Here is a 15,310-nt window from a genome sequence, read left to right as displayed (position 1 = left end):
AACTGTTTAACCACATATATCAGGAAAAGCAGGTAAATTGTTTGTTGCTAAGACCACCTATTCCCCCCTGGCCTTTGATGAGTCCTGTCTCTAACCAGTCACAAGTAAAAGGGGAGGAGTAACATGGAGGGGCATTAACCCCTGTCCTGCACTCCTGAAACTGTGAGAATATTATCTGTTTGAACTCTGTCTGTAGTCAGAACTATGTCACCAGCTTTTACCTCCCTAATGCAGGTGGTATTTTCTGTCTTCAATTGCATGCACATATGGCCCCCAAATATGCCACCTTAAATCTTATCTATCACCAAAGACCTTTACAATTTGACAAATATAAACCTTAAAGAAATATTGTCTCCTTGTTAACCTTTGCCACCTGTCTGGGAATGGAATTTTTAGTATGATAAATGTTTTAGAGCATTCTTCTTTTTCTTCTATATGGTTTTCTTCTAGTCCCCCAAACTGCTCAGCGCTGACTCCCCTGTTCTGGTGGGGCTCAGTCGCTGGCCAGCTAGCAATAAATACTCTTAAATTTACATTATTTTGGCTGTCCTGTATTTTCTCTCGCCCAGGTATTTCACTAAGTTGGTAGTATGACTCTACACTGATAACGGATTCAAGGAATAATTCTACATCAATGAGTTGTTTTCTCTCGATTGAGATAAAATTAATTTCCTTTGCACCGTATTATTAGTTCCTCCACACTTTCAGAACTTTCCAATTCTTTTCTTCAAGAAAATATGTATGGCATATAAACATGAAGTTTCTTTATAATCCACAAACTCTGATCTCTCTCTCTTTTTTTTATTCCTGATCCATATTTACAAATCTATTTTTCACTGTCCTCTCCTATTTCAACCTTTATTGAAGTCACTGAGTGTCAAAGAAGAACAGATCTTCTAAATTTGATGAAGCTCTTTGTAAAATTTCTTTACCTCTGTAATACTCTGGAATAGAGATTAGTGAGTGGAAATAATTTAACAGTGCTCTTTTTGCAACTACTTATGAAAACTGGAATCTATGATGGTCAATTGTCCCATAAAAAGATGTCAATCTTTTCCTTTGACCATATGACAAAACTCATTCTACCACTTTATTTTTCTCTTCATTTTCATAGGAGAACTTATGAATCATCTCTTCCATTGAGAGGCAACTTCTTTTTTTCACTTAGAGCAAAAATATAAAAACATATACCATTCAATTTTTTCCCATAGTATGTCTATTCATTAGTCAGTGGCCAAGAATCTTATTGTGAGAGTAACAAGAAAACTGAATGCAGATTAAAAAATACTATTTTCACGTTTTTGTATTTTTCTTTCTTATGGGTTTCCCATTTTGTTCTGAGTCTTCTTTTACAACATCACTAATGTGGAAATATGTTTAATATGATTTTTCATGTATAACCTATATCAGATTGTTTGCTGTCTTCAGAAGGAAGAAGGGCAGGGGAGGGAGGAAAATTTGAAGCTCAAAACCTTAAAAAGATGAATGTTGAAAACTATCTTTACATGTAATTGGAAAAAAAGAAAATACTATTAAATAAAAAAAAAAAGATTTAGATGATATAAATACTGTGCAGTTCTCAGGACTTTCTGCTTTCCTTTCCTTCCTTTCCTATGTCTGCAAAAGCACACGTAATTGATGTCTATTTCGTGTTCTTTGCCATGGTTAAATCACCAAAACTGTGTCTACTTGTAATGATAGTGAATGTATATGAATTTTTAAAACTTCCTCTTCCTTTTCAGTTTTGAGTCCTTTTAATTAGATTTATGACACCAAATAAATTCATTCTTCTTTATATTTTCTTTTATTTAAAATATTTTAAAATTTAAAATTAATAGTTGATGATAGCCAACATTTACAAAGAGCTTCACATTTCTTTTCTCATTTTGCTTCTCATAATAATCCTTTGATTTAGATGCTATTGTTATCATTGACATTTACAGAAATGAACATTGAGGTTAAAATGTGGGAGTGACTTACTGTACTACCTAGCTTGCTCACCAACAAATACAAATATTTCTACATATATAAATTGAAAAGAAGAAAAGGGGGATGGCATGTAAAACCCTGAGTCTGCATTGTATACAGCTTGTTTTTAAACTATATATTAAATTTAAATTGATGGTTTCACTATGGTTATGCTTGTTAACCCCTTTTGAACTTCTTTCTACTATCTTCTTTATAATTTAAATATTTTCATTCACATTTTTTCTTTTCCTTTCTGTCACAATTACTTTCCTCCCTAAAAAAAAGTACCAAGCCCTCTCTTATAATAAGTATAATGAAGCAAAAAATTATTATATGTTGGTTATGTGGGAAAATGGACGTCTCATTATGCATCTCTAGGCCAGTATATTTCTGCCAAGGGGTAGAAAATATGGTTCATCTTTAGTCTTTCATAATTGTTCACTGTATTGATTACAAATCTTGAGTTTTCCCAGTTTTCTTTGTTTAAATTGTTTCCCTGGTTCTGCTCACTTTACTCTCTTATTAGTTCATAGGAATTTTTCTAGATTTCTCTGAATTCATCCTTTTCTTATGATGAAATTATATTTTATTATTTTATAGTATGCCGTGCCTGACTCAGGTAAGTTTCCTGATAGTCTAAGTCTGAATTTAGAAAGAATAAATTCTTAAAATCATAATTAACAATAGGAAGTTTGCTTAGCCATAGCAGGGAAAGATGAATACAGAAGAGATGTTCATCAAGAATAATAAGTACTTAATTATTGCATTTACAATGTGCCAGGTGCTTTATAATTGTTACTTCTTTGATACTGACAATATCCCCAGCAAGCAGGTACTATTAACTCCATTTTACTGATGAGCAAACTGAGGTAGACAAAAGTCAAGTAACTTGTTCAAGTTCACACAGCTGGTAAGTGTCTCAGGCTAGATTTGAATAGTCTAGGTGCTTTGCTCTATTCCCTCCTCCACCAAAGCTTTGATTAAGTTTACATAGCTTCTCAGTCTTATTTATGTTGCTAGTCTAGGGTATAAAGCCTCAGATTAGAGTTATAGTCTTACTATTCTACTAGTTTTACAAAACCCAGATGATGAGGAAACTACATCAGTAATTGAGCTTTAGTATGCTGAGCCAATAAAATCTCAATGACAGTTTCAATATCTTTCTACTTCAGTAGCTACTAGCTTAATCTGAATACTGATCAGCACAGAAGCTTTAACTAGATATCTTTCTCTAACCTGGACTGATTGAACCCTGCTTAGTAGTCTTCCACTCCCAGGGGTAGGGGTTCATCACATTGGTACTGAAATTATCTTTAGCTCTACTGACATTCAGAATCCCCAAATTCAAGCTATCCCCCAGTCATATCTCCCCTGGTAGCTGGTGTGTACCATCATAGTTTCAATACCTTTTAAGGAAAAACTGGCTAAATTGGCAGGGGGTAGGAGATTAAATTATTTCTTCTACTACAACATTCATTTACAGTAATTTGTTCAGCCAGTCTGCAATTGATTGGGCACCTGTTATAGTTCTTTGCTAAACAGAAAGTGCTGATTTAAGTACTTTTGTACATATTGGTCATTTTTCTGTAATCTAATCCCTTTAGGGTAAAGGCTCAGTAATGCTATCATTATTAGGTCAGAGTATTTTCAGTTTAATGACTTTTGGAGTATTGGTTGTTATTCATTTGTTTTAATTGTGTTCTACTTTTAATGATCCCATTTGGAATTTTCTTGGCAAAGATACTGGAGTGGTTTGCTATTTCCTCTTCCAGCCATTAGGCAAACAGGGCTAAGTGACTTGACTGGGATCACACAGTTAAATGAATCTTCCTGACTCCAAACCTGGCATTCTATCCACAGTGCCATCTAGCTGCCCCACATATTCATATGCTGTATATATGTATGTGCCTGTGTGTACATAGGTGATGTGTATGCATCATATATATGCATATGTAAACTTGAGTATGTGAATATCTACATTTATATGTATCTATATGAAACTCAAAATAAAACTACTAAGGTTTTATCTTAGGTAGAAGAAGTTGCAGAAAGGCTAACTCTTCTGAAAAAAAAGCTGGACTTATGTGAGAAAAAGACACTCAATTGCTCTTATCCTTTGACCTATCAGTCCCGTGGTTGAGTGTATAGGCCCAAAAGATCAAAAAAAGAAAGAAAGTTCACATAATAAATGGGAATAGATAGGTAAAGAAATGTTGGAAAAGTTGAATACATAGAACATACATCTAAGTTTATATATATATATATATATATATATATATATATATATATAGTATTTTGAAATTTGAAAATTCTAATGGTACATATGTGTTATTGAAAATATATTTAGAGCAAATTACCAATTTTTTCCCCAAGAATTTTAATTTGTATCAAAGATATTCTGAGGTAGACTGTGTTCTTAGGTAGACTTAGGTTAGACTGTGTAAAATCATTGTTGAGACTCCAACTATCGTTGTTAGCAGAAATTACTAATTTATACTGCCTTGAAAGTAAAATGTGTGTTTTTTCTAAAGCTTGAGTAAAGCTAATTTTTTAGGGCACTTATACAAATCCTGTAGTACTTTCATTCAAATTAGTACTTGTGGAGGAGCATGCCCTCTAGCAAGGTGCTCTGACTCCAGACATATGGGACCAGGATTCATTCTGTGTCCTGACCCCAAAGAGTAGAATATTTTTCATACTCTGTTTTATTATTCCCTTACCACACCCTTCTCTCCAGTTTCTAGGGGAGAAAAATCTCTACAATAAAGGTTAGCTATAACTCATTTACCCAGGAAGTCTTGAACTCATCAGGTATCATCAAAGGCTACAAACATTCATTTCTTCAAATCCTCACTGAGTGGCCTACACTCAGGGAAAGAAATATTATAGATGAGGCAGCTATCCACTTAAAATTCAGTCTTAGGCCTACTCTCAGGTGTGTGTAATTGCCATTGCTACTAGGGCTGGGAAGGGAGAGAAAACCCTTGGGTCACTGCTTGCTGGAAGTATGGAAGAGCTACCAGAATCCCAAAAGAAGTTGCTGAGAAAGAAAGAATAGAACCTTTTTGTCCTCCTTAATCCCTATTGTGAGGGAAGTTTCCTTCACAATAATCTGTCCCCCAAGATTTTCAGTGATCCACTTTGACATGGACACAGTACCATGGGCCCATGTTATCCCAAAATTCATATTTTTCAGCAAGGGTCCAGAATATATGTTTGCCAGAAAGGGGACATAACACATATCCACCTTGAATGGAGACGCTCTAGTCTACAACATCAGGGGATACTCCTGATCATTTTTCACATAGTAGATTATAAAACAATAAATATTTATCTTCTATTTTTCAATATGACATTTTCAAAATAGATAAGTGCTCAAATGGTTTCTTTACATTGAAGGTAAGATCGTGTTAGTTTGACTTATTTCTTGATCAAAAACCAAACAGCAGACCTAAGCAAAGGAAATGTGAATGGTCATTCATCAATGAAAAATAAATCAGATTTTAAACATTAGGTTTACATAAGGTTTAAATTTCCCTGGTGATACCAGAACACAAGTCCATAATACCTAGGCAACAGTCATCCTGTATCTACAATGATCCTATCATCCTGATTGCTTTAATAAATAATAAATTATTTTAAATTTACAATAATTCCCACAACAATGAAAAAATTGTTACTTCTACCACTCTTGGATATATAATGACCACTAAATTTGCAGTTCTCTGTGAAAGCAAAGTACTTGATAATACACTTTGAGTTTATATATTTAAACAATTTTAATGTCAGTATTATAGATGAATTTCTCACTCTAAAGAAATATTTCAACCCCAAAGATCATTAGTATGGTACTATTTCCTCATTGGTGGGGATGAATATCCTGCCATGTATGTGGGGTGGGGTGAAGCTAGGGGAGAAGGAGAGAGGATTTCTCTCTCTCCCTGGCCCCAGAGACAATGGCAATTACAGTCACCCAGAAATAAGAACACCTGCTTAAATAGTCAGGTCTGAAATGGCATCTCAAGTTCTGAGTTTCCTCCTCTGCTTTGTGCTTTTTTCCCCAAGTTTAGGTTCCTCAAGGATGAACTGAAAGAATGAAAGATTATAACCTTTGATGATACTTCATGAGTTCCTGTGTAATAACTAAAATTTGTTGTAGAAACTATTTTCCCAAAAGTTTAACTGGGGAGGGAAGAGTGGCAAGGGAATAATAAACCAGAAAGTGAGATTCCCTTCTTTGGGGTAAGGACACCAGGAAGAATCCTAGCTTTGTGTTGGGTCTTCTAGAACTTCATTTTATTTCCCATAGAAAATGACAACACCCAATATAGGCTACAGTAAAAATAGGCTGCCTACAAACATAAAATTAAACCCTAATTAAAAAAGAAAGTCTGATTTTTCATTTCCCTGTGCAGCAAATATCTTTTCTGTGCATTAAGCATCCATCGAAGTTGAAAGGAACTTTGTAGATTGAAGAGATACAAAGGGATGCATGGAAAGAACAATTTGGCTGTCAATTCCTGGGCTTTAATTTCAAGCTCCTTCAGCGTTTTTATTCTGTACTCTCTATGCTCCATTTCTACCTCACATTTCATTTTGATTTGTGTCAACAGATACTACATTTCTCCACATACCTCTGTGAGTTCCATGTCATGACAAGTCAGTTGTTTTTCAGCTTCTTCTAACTGATTAGCTACTGACATTTCTTATAACTTTCTCCACCTGAGCCATATTCTGAGATAAAGCAAGCATTATTGCTCCCAGATCTTCCTGTTCTTTTTTCAGCTTTTGTACCAAGATCTCCTTTTCATTTCTCTTGCTGCACTATAAGCTCTTTTTCAAATCAACACTTCTATCTCTCCAACTCAGTCTTTGACTGATCACGCTGAATTAAAACCTTGTTTTTTTTCAAAGTTGGCTTCTTCTATCATCAGGACAGCCTGTTTCACTTGCTTATAAGCATTGGATTCCATTTGCTACATCTTTGATAAAGTCTTTTTTTACTGTAACTAGTGCAGATATTAATTCATCCTTCTCTTTGGTTAATCTTTCAACAGTCTGTACATGAATATTGGTATGTGTTTGAATGAGAACAGCTTCACATTGAGAACATTTTAAACACAGATCACCAGCACAGAAGTTGAAAGGAGTGATTCTTGATGCCTTACTCTCTCCTTGAGTTCTTCATACCTTTTCTGAGAGTCAGTGTTTTGAGTTAAGATTCTAGTATTTCATTCTCTTCTTTATAATTAAGTTGCCACTTTTCCAGATCAGAAGTGATTGATTTTTTTAGGTCATTTGAAATAATAAGTGATTTGCTACCTTGACATGTTCTTAAATCAGCAACAGGCTTAATCCAAGAATTTTTAGAATTTCCAATACAGATCTACCCAATTTTTTGCTCTGCTTATCTGGATTTCAACTCAGCTTTTCATTTTCAAGCACAACTACATATATTCTTTCTTTCATTCTAGGTTGTTCTTCCTTCCAAAACTTTACTTATGCCTCTAAATTATGAATGTATTGGGATTGATCATTAATGATGGGAATAACATCAAATATGACAAGCAAACTGTTATTCTCATTTTCTGATGTTTTCAAAGACATCATTTTCCTTCTTGTTGGTGAGGATACTTCACTTTTCTTCTTGTTCTGATGATTTAATAAGGTTTTAAGTTGGTTAACTGCACTATGATGTAATTTGTGCTAACTGGACCCACTCTCCTCAGTCCCAGTTTCAACAGGACTCTTCATGTTCAAATTCATTTTCCTCAACTGTGATATCACTTCCTTGGAAGACACATTTTACTTGTTGAATGCTTCTGTTGGCACATTCTGAGAAGAAAGGTAGGTCCTTTACAAAAGCAGAAAACAATATAAAGAAAGATTGACATAGCTATTATTTTCTTTCAATGAAAAAAATAACTGAATCTTTTAATAACAAAGAATTTTCTTGAATATATTGAAAGAGTACATGTAGAACACTTCTTCCTAGAAATTTAGAATTATCCTTGAAGAAACATAAAGTCCATTTAAGTATAGGGGTATGTTGAGACTTCTTTGATCTTTCTTTGAGTTGTTGAATCCTGTCAGGCTTCAGGCACTTCTGGCTTCCATCTATAAGAGAGAAGATAGAAAAAAGGACATCTCTACAGATTGATGAGGAGAAAGACTCTGGAAAGAGATGAAAGGATCAAGCCTTGGATATTGAGTTTGGGGGTCTGCTTCCTTCAATAACGAAAAAGCCACCAGAAATTACCTCAAAATTGTTCATATTCCCTAGACTAACAATATTTAAGGAAATGGAGAGATATTATTTTATTCTACTATCCCCCTCTATCTGAGAACAAAGTCGGTTTGTGTGTGGGATGGGGCACTAGACCCCTTACCAGACTGACTACTCAGAGGGATTTCCAGGTACAAACAGAAAGCCTTTTTTCATATTGTAAGAAGTGGTCTAACATGCTAACCAGGCAGTCCAGTAAGGTGTAGTGCTGAACAGAAGTGAGAGTGAAGTTATATAGCTGAAAAGCACAAATCCTCCTCCATTCTATTGACCTTGAATTTTATTGGCTACAGTAATACATGAGAAACAAGGAAAAGAGACTTTAGCCAATGTAAATACATAATATCATATTTGGTATAACTCCTGCTGATGTGGCAAAGTCCTTTTCTTTATTATAGCTTTTTATTTACAAGACATATTCATGGGTATTTTCAGCATTGACCCTTGTAAAACCTTCTTGCAACTTTTCCCCTCCTTCCCCCGACCCTCTCCCCTGGCAGGGGAGGTAGACCAGTACATGTTAAATATGTTAAAGTATATGTTAAATGCAATATATGTATATATATATATATATATATATATATACACACACATATTTATACAATTATCTTGCTGCACAAGAAAGATCAGATTTAGAAATAAGATAAAAATAATCCAAGAAGGAAAACAAAAACGTAAGCAAACAATAACAGAAGGAGTGGAAATGCTATGTTGTGGTCCACACTCATTTCTCATAGTTCTTTTGCTGTATGTAGCTGGTTCTCTTCACTACAGAACAATTGGAACTGATTTGGTTCATCTCATTGTTGAAGAGAGCCATATCCATCAGAATTGACCATCATATAGTATTGTTGTTGCCATGTATAATGATCTCCTGGTTCTGCTCATTTCACTTAGCATCAATTCATGTAAGCCTCTCCAGGCTTTTCTGAAATCATTCTGCTGGACAAAAAGGGCTGCCGATGTGGCAAAGTTTTACAATAGCACTCTGGGTAGGGGGACTTGGAGTTCCTGTTTCTCATAAGTCAGATGATTTTTGATAAATGAAACTGAGGCCTAGGGTTAAGAACAAATTTATCCTAATGACTGAAAAGTCTTCACCTATCATATTCATTCCCCAACATCCTGCTTCCCCTCATGGCAGAAACTCAAATTTCCCTTGGAGAAGGGTGGGAGAAGAGGTTAGAGATATCTATTCTGCCTCCCTTTAAGCCACAGAGACACTCTTGTCTCCCTGTTAAATGAAAGGGACAGTCCTTGTAACATGAGTAGCTTACCACAATTATCACAGTTTTATTTTAATTTTTATTTTATGGTAGTGGGGAAAGGTGGGAGGGAGAAAATAGTAAATGCTTAATAATTGAAAAAAAAATGAAAATAAAAAAAGATTATTTTCAACTACAGTAGTCACATCCTAAAAGTAGGAGTGTCAAATGCAGTTACAGATGGTCCAAATTTCTGCAAAGTTTTGACAGATTAGTAAATAATTTAATAGAACATATCCATTATGTTAATCTGTCATTAATGAGTCAATGCAATGTTTCTAAAATATTCCATTAGTCATGTAATAATCTTCCATATATCTTATCTATTCTAAAGGCTGTAACCTGATGTGCTCATTCATAAACATCTAAAACAATGTCTTTTTAAACTAAATTGAAAACAAAGGTGGGATGTCAATTTAAAAAAACCAATAGTCAATCTATCACCATTTTCCCAGGTCATGAGAAGGATGACCTGCCTGTACTTGATACTCTGAAGGTTTACAAGAGCTAACATTCTAACCTCTAAATATCAGGATTGGGCAGGGAAAAAGTTGGAAAATACTAAACAAATATCTTAAGGCTGAGAGTAGTCATTAAAAAGGTGACTATTTTCACAAAATATTTTAAATTTAGTTTATTTTTAATTAGGAAATTTTGTTTTCCTCTTAAATATTTATAGCTATTTATTATTTATGCCATGGCTTCTAAAAAGGCTATTCTCCTAAATTGAATTTTGGAATTTTAGATGTAACTATGACAATTATTTTTAAAATGCCATTATTCATTTCAGATTCATGTATATTATTACAATATATCTAGGTTTCCTCCCAACACATTCTCAAAAGTTGGGTTCCTCAAAAGACAATTACCTCTCATTCAAGATACTTTATGGGTATAAATTGCTAAAATTATTGTTCAAGAGTCCCCACCAATTTATTTGCTTTTCAATAGTCAGCCAAAGAATTCAATTATCTTGAAGAAAGGCATTTGTTAAAATACATACTAAGAATTCTACTAATAAAATACTCTAACCAACCCCCATAAGTTTAGGGAGCATTCTTCACATAAACACATATCAGCAATGGGGACACTAAGCAACCATGAAGATTCTGCGTGAGTAGTTCTCACTTGAGGAACAAATACAAATAGACAGATCACTCCTCCAAAGCTGTAGGTTCCCTGATATCTTCTTTTTAAAAAAATTTATTATAGCTTTTTATTTACAAGATATATACATGGGTAATTTTTTAGCATTGACCCTTGCAAAACCTTCTGTTACAATTTTTCCCCTCCTTCCCCCCCCCCCTTAAATAGCAGGTAGACCAATACATGTTAAATATGTTAAAGTATATGTTAAATACAATATATGTATACATATCCATACAGTTATTTTGCTTCACAAGAAAAACCTGATATCCTCTTGTGATGTTCTTTCACTATTTCTTGATGTTGACTGGATGTATTGCCTCCATGGAATCACTGTAATGTACTTGGTCCACTGGTTGACATAGTATTCCATATACCGCCAGCACTGGTAATGAGAGTAGAAGGAGTACTGCTGTAATCCTTACTGATCAAACAAATAGTGGTGTTTGATATTGAGATATAGCAGGGGGTTTTATGTTGATAATAGTTGTAATAAAGTTAATAGCACCTAGAATGGATGAAATACCTGCCAGGTGAAGTGAGAAAATAGCTAAATCTACAGAGGCCCCTGCGTGAGCTAGGTTACCTGCTAAAGGAGGATAAACTGTTCATCCTGTCCCAGCTCCGGCCTCAACTGTTGAAGATGCAAGGAGAAGAAGGAATGAGGGAGGCAGTAGTCAGAAGCTTATATTATTTATTCGAGGAAATGCTATGTCAGGGGCTCCAATTATTAGAGGAACTAATCAGTTTCCAAAACCTCCAATTATAATAGGTATAACCATGAAAAAAATTATAACGAAGGCATGGGCAGTTACGATTACATTGTAGATCTGATCGTCTCCGATAAGGGTGCCTGGTTGACCTAGTTCTGCTCGGATTAAGAGACTTAGAGCTGTACCAACTATGCCTGCTCATGCACCAAATAGTAAATAAAGAGTTCCGATGTCTTTATGATTAGTAGAGAAAAGTCATCGAGTAATGAACATAGGTAAAATGGCTGAGTATAAGCATTGAACTGTAAATTCAAAGACAGAGATAAGATCTCTTTTTGCCAGGATAAACTGAAGCCAAATGTTAAGGCGCTTAGCTGTTAATTAAGAAATAGTAGGATAAAAACCTTCCAGTTTAGGGGGAAAGGGTTTTCATTAAGACTACCCCCGGGACTCCCCGCCTTTTTTTTCTTACAAGGCGGGGAGTCTCTGGATGACTTCAAAGGCTAGGCGATTTTACACCTGCTTAAGGCTTTGAAGGCCCTTGGTCTGATTTGAACCTAAGCCTTTAGCAGCTCTGAAGTATTAATTACGTTGAACTGCAAATTCGAAGAAGTAGCTTAAGTGCTGCCAGGGCTTATGTAGAGAACTTAGCTTAATTAAAGTGTTCGATTTGCATTCGATTGATGCAGGATAAAGTCTTGTAGTTCTTAGTTAGGAGAGTGTAATAAATAGTGGGGTGAGAGGAAGTAAAAGGCTAGAGATTACTGTTGCTGTTGGGATTAGTATAGTAATTTGTGTTGAATTATTGTATCATTGTATTTTAGAGTTATTGGTAGATGGAAATATAGTGAGGCTGGATGCATAGATAAGTCGTATGTAGAAGAAAAGGTTTAGTAGGGCGGATAGGGCTATTAGTGTAGCAGTTATAATGTTGCCATTGTTAATTAGTTCTTGTAAAATAAGTCATTTGGGTATGAAACCGGTGAGGGGAGGCAGGCCTCCTAAGGATAGAAGAGTGAGTAGGATGATGATGGTTGTTGTAGCAGATTTATTTCATAGGCCTCCTAAGGATTTAATTTTGGTAATATTTGATAGGTTAAGTGTTAGAAATATAGTTAGGGTAGCTATAATATAAATAGTAAGTGATAGGATGGTTAGAGTAGGGTTGATTTGTACGATAATAATCATTCAGCCTATGTGGGCGATAGAGGAGTAAGCTAGAATCTTTCGTAGGTTTAAGCTGAAATCCTTGTCTAGGGCATTGATAGACACTTTATTCTGGATTCAAAAGAAAGCCGCCTTGGTTCTGCTTTTATAAGGCCAAGGCTCTCTAGGTTCCAAGGTCTTCGATTAGCAGGATCCCCCATTCCCAGCACCAAATGCTTTCTCTTAAAATTTTCCATAGTAGAATAGAATTTAGGAAATCATGACCTTGAATTACTTTCTCAGATTATACTTAAGCTCATGTCCAGTATTGTCACATATTTCTGTTATCAGACATCTTTGACAATATAGAGACATAAGGAAGAGAAAGAAGAGATCCCCTCTTGATTCTTGTTACATTTTATAAGAGTCATGCAAGAAAGTCTTAAAGAGATGAAAGATTCCTAAAAAATTGAGTATCTTCTCAATTGACCCCAAGCTTGCTTTTCTAGCCCACAATAGAAGGGGCCAATGACTTTCATCTAGTAGCCAATTCCCTGTGATCTCATTGAGTTAAGAAATTTCTTCAGTTTGATGGGAAATTCTCGGTGGCCTATAATCTATTATTATCAGGTATGTTATTTAATCAGGGGCTTCTCTTATTAACAGAAATACTTATCTTGGCATAAAATCTCTGTGACCAGATGACCTTTCAAATATTTTTAAATTTCAAAATTTTAAGTAATATATTTGAACTTTCTCTTTATTAATTATTAATTATATATCTTCACATGTAAAGAGAATGTTTCATCTGAATTATTGTTAATTATAATTCAGATACAGGGTAGGGTTGCCTGGGGGCACTAAGGAGTTAAGTAACTTGTCTGGGTCACCTAGCTAACATGTTATGCAATGCCGCCTCTTCTAAAACTATGAATTACATAGTTCCCCATCTGCGTTGGCAGGGGTAGTCCTCACTGGGAGGTTTCCCACATTACTGAAATCATAGGCTAGGCCAAAAAAATACATATTAAATTTGGTGGCATTTCAGAATATGTAAAAAGCTATCTCCCCCTCCCCATTAGAATTACCACTTTTAGTATCAGTTTTCTTCTCATTTGATTTTATTTGTTCATCTTTATGAAATTTATGAATATTATAAAAGGCTATTTTAAACATGAAGGCTAGAAATAGAAATAGAATAAAACAAATTCAATTGATTATCTATATTAATCCAAGCTAAGGTTAGCTATCATTTCATTTAATATTAATGGAAGTGGACTTCCTGAAACAAAAACAAAGAATTAATCAGAATATTTTAGATATGGAACTATACAGGTCCTCAGAAACAATAGTCCAACACCATTCCCTTTATAGGTGAAGAAACTAAATTCCAGTTACAAAAGTAACTTTCCTAAAGTCATACTTCAGAAGATCATACCTGAAGCTAGATCCTCTGACCCCAGAGTCAGTTGTCTTTCTACTTCACCATCCTGCTTCCTCATACCTTCAATATTTAATTTAAGGATTAAATGGTATGGTTTCAATATACTGTGATTCAATTAAACAATGCAAATACCTTTGGCACTAAGTAATCATTTGACGATCTCTGTTTTACTCTGAAAAATTTACAAAAACTTAACTCTTTCCCTTATAATCCAGAATATTAGATTTAATAATAAATCTATGCTCATATCCTTTGTTGTCTCTTCAAGCAATAGTGATGTAAGCTGTATACATTAAAAAATACTAGTGGTGAGAAAGAAGCATTAATGGCACTTTCTTTTTAAGTAGGACTTTTAATTGTCCATCTCTGGGCAAATGTTCCTTCTACCCACTAGAAAATACAAATTTGCCTGTAGCAGTAGTGCTACACATCTGTAAAACTATGGCACATAGTAAGTTTGTAATAAACAGTTGTTCCCTTCCCCTTCTTTCTCAGAGATTTCTGTATGCCAAAGGAAGACTAAGAATGCTGTGAAAAAAGTTAATGTTTAGGTAGTATGGTGGATTTGGCAACTTCTCAATTCAAGATTAAGTAACAATTTTAAAAATTAATGAAAAAATGTATTGCATTTTAATGGAATTCTTAGTGATAAACTGATAAAAGTGTTCTTTAGTTTGGTTTCTCTGGGCAGCCTTTTTTTCAATTCAGTAATCACTACAGGAGTAACCAGGGCTTAGAGTCCAAATTCTTTATTATTCTTTCAAGGAGATAATAAAGATTTCTCAGTGAAATTCCCCTTTTATATTTTAGTGCAAAAATGTGTTTTCTAGTAATTTTCCATTGCTTAATAATTTTAATATAGATTGACATATATTGATTGATTATGTCCTGAAAATTCTTGATCAGAGCTTTCTACAAATGATGAAATAAAAGCATAATGGAGTCATGTTTTTAAAGTGTTGTTGTTTTAGGGCCATGCTAGGTATTTTACAATCTCCTGCTTCCCCTCCTGATAGGAATCAAAGTCACCCTCCAGGAAGGGTGAGTGGAGATAACAATTCAAGATATCTATTCATGCCTCTTTGTGAGTTATATCCAGAAAGATACACATAAGCTACATATACACACATAAGCTACATATACACACAAAACCATCCAAAACAATGGCTAGATAGAGCTAATAGTACTATTAATGTTTATGTTTCTGTCAATGCCCATTATATTTATGGAGTTAGAAGATTTCAGTTGCTTTGCCAATCCTGTGTAGTCATTTCACCCTCTTTTCTTATTGAACAATTCCTTCTAATATCTTGCCCCACCTACATATATGTATATATATATA

The 15,310-nt window shown here is 34.5% G+C and overlaps 1 pseudogene; it reads right to left on the bottom strand.

The window, feature by feature from the left end:
* Window positions 1-6,341: 6,341 nt before the first annotated feature.
* On the bottom strand, window positions 6,342-14,026 carry LOC100932426 (annotated as a pseudogene).
* Window positions 14,027-15,310: the final 1,284 nt, after the last annotated feature.

Source organism: Sarcophilus harrisii, chromosome 1, assembly GCF_902635505.1.
Source record: "Sarcophilus harrisii chromosome 1, mSarHar1.11, whole genome shotgun sequence".
Taxonomy (NCBI): Eukaryota; Metazoa; Chordata; class Mammalia; order Dasyuromorphia; family Dasyuridae; genus Sarcophilus; species Sarcophilus harrisii.
Note: the sequence above shows the minus strand (reverse complement) of the source record. Positions and strands in the feature narration are given on the sequence as shown.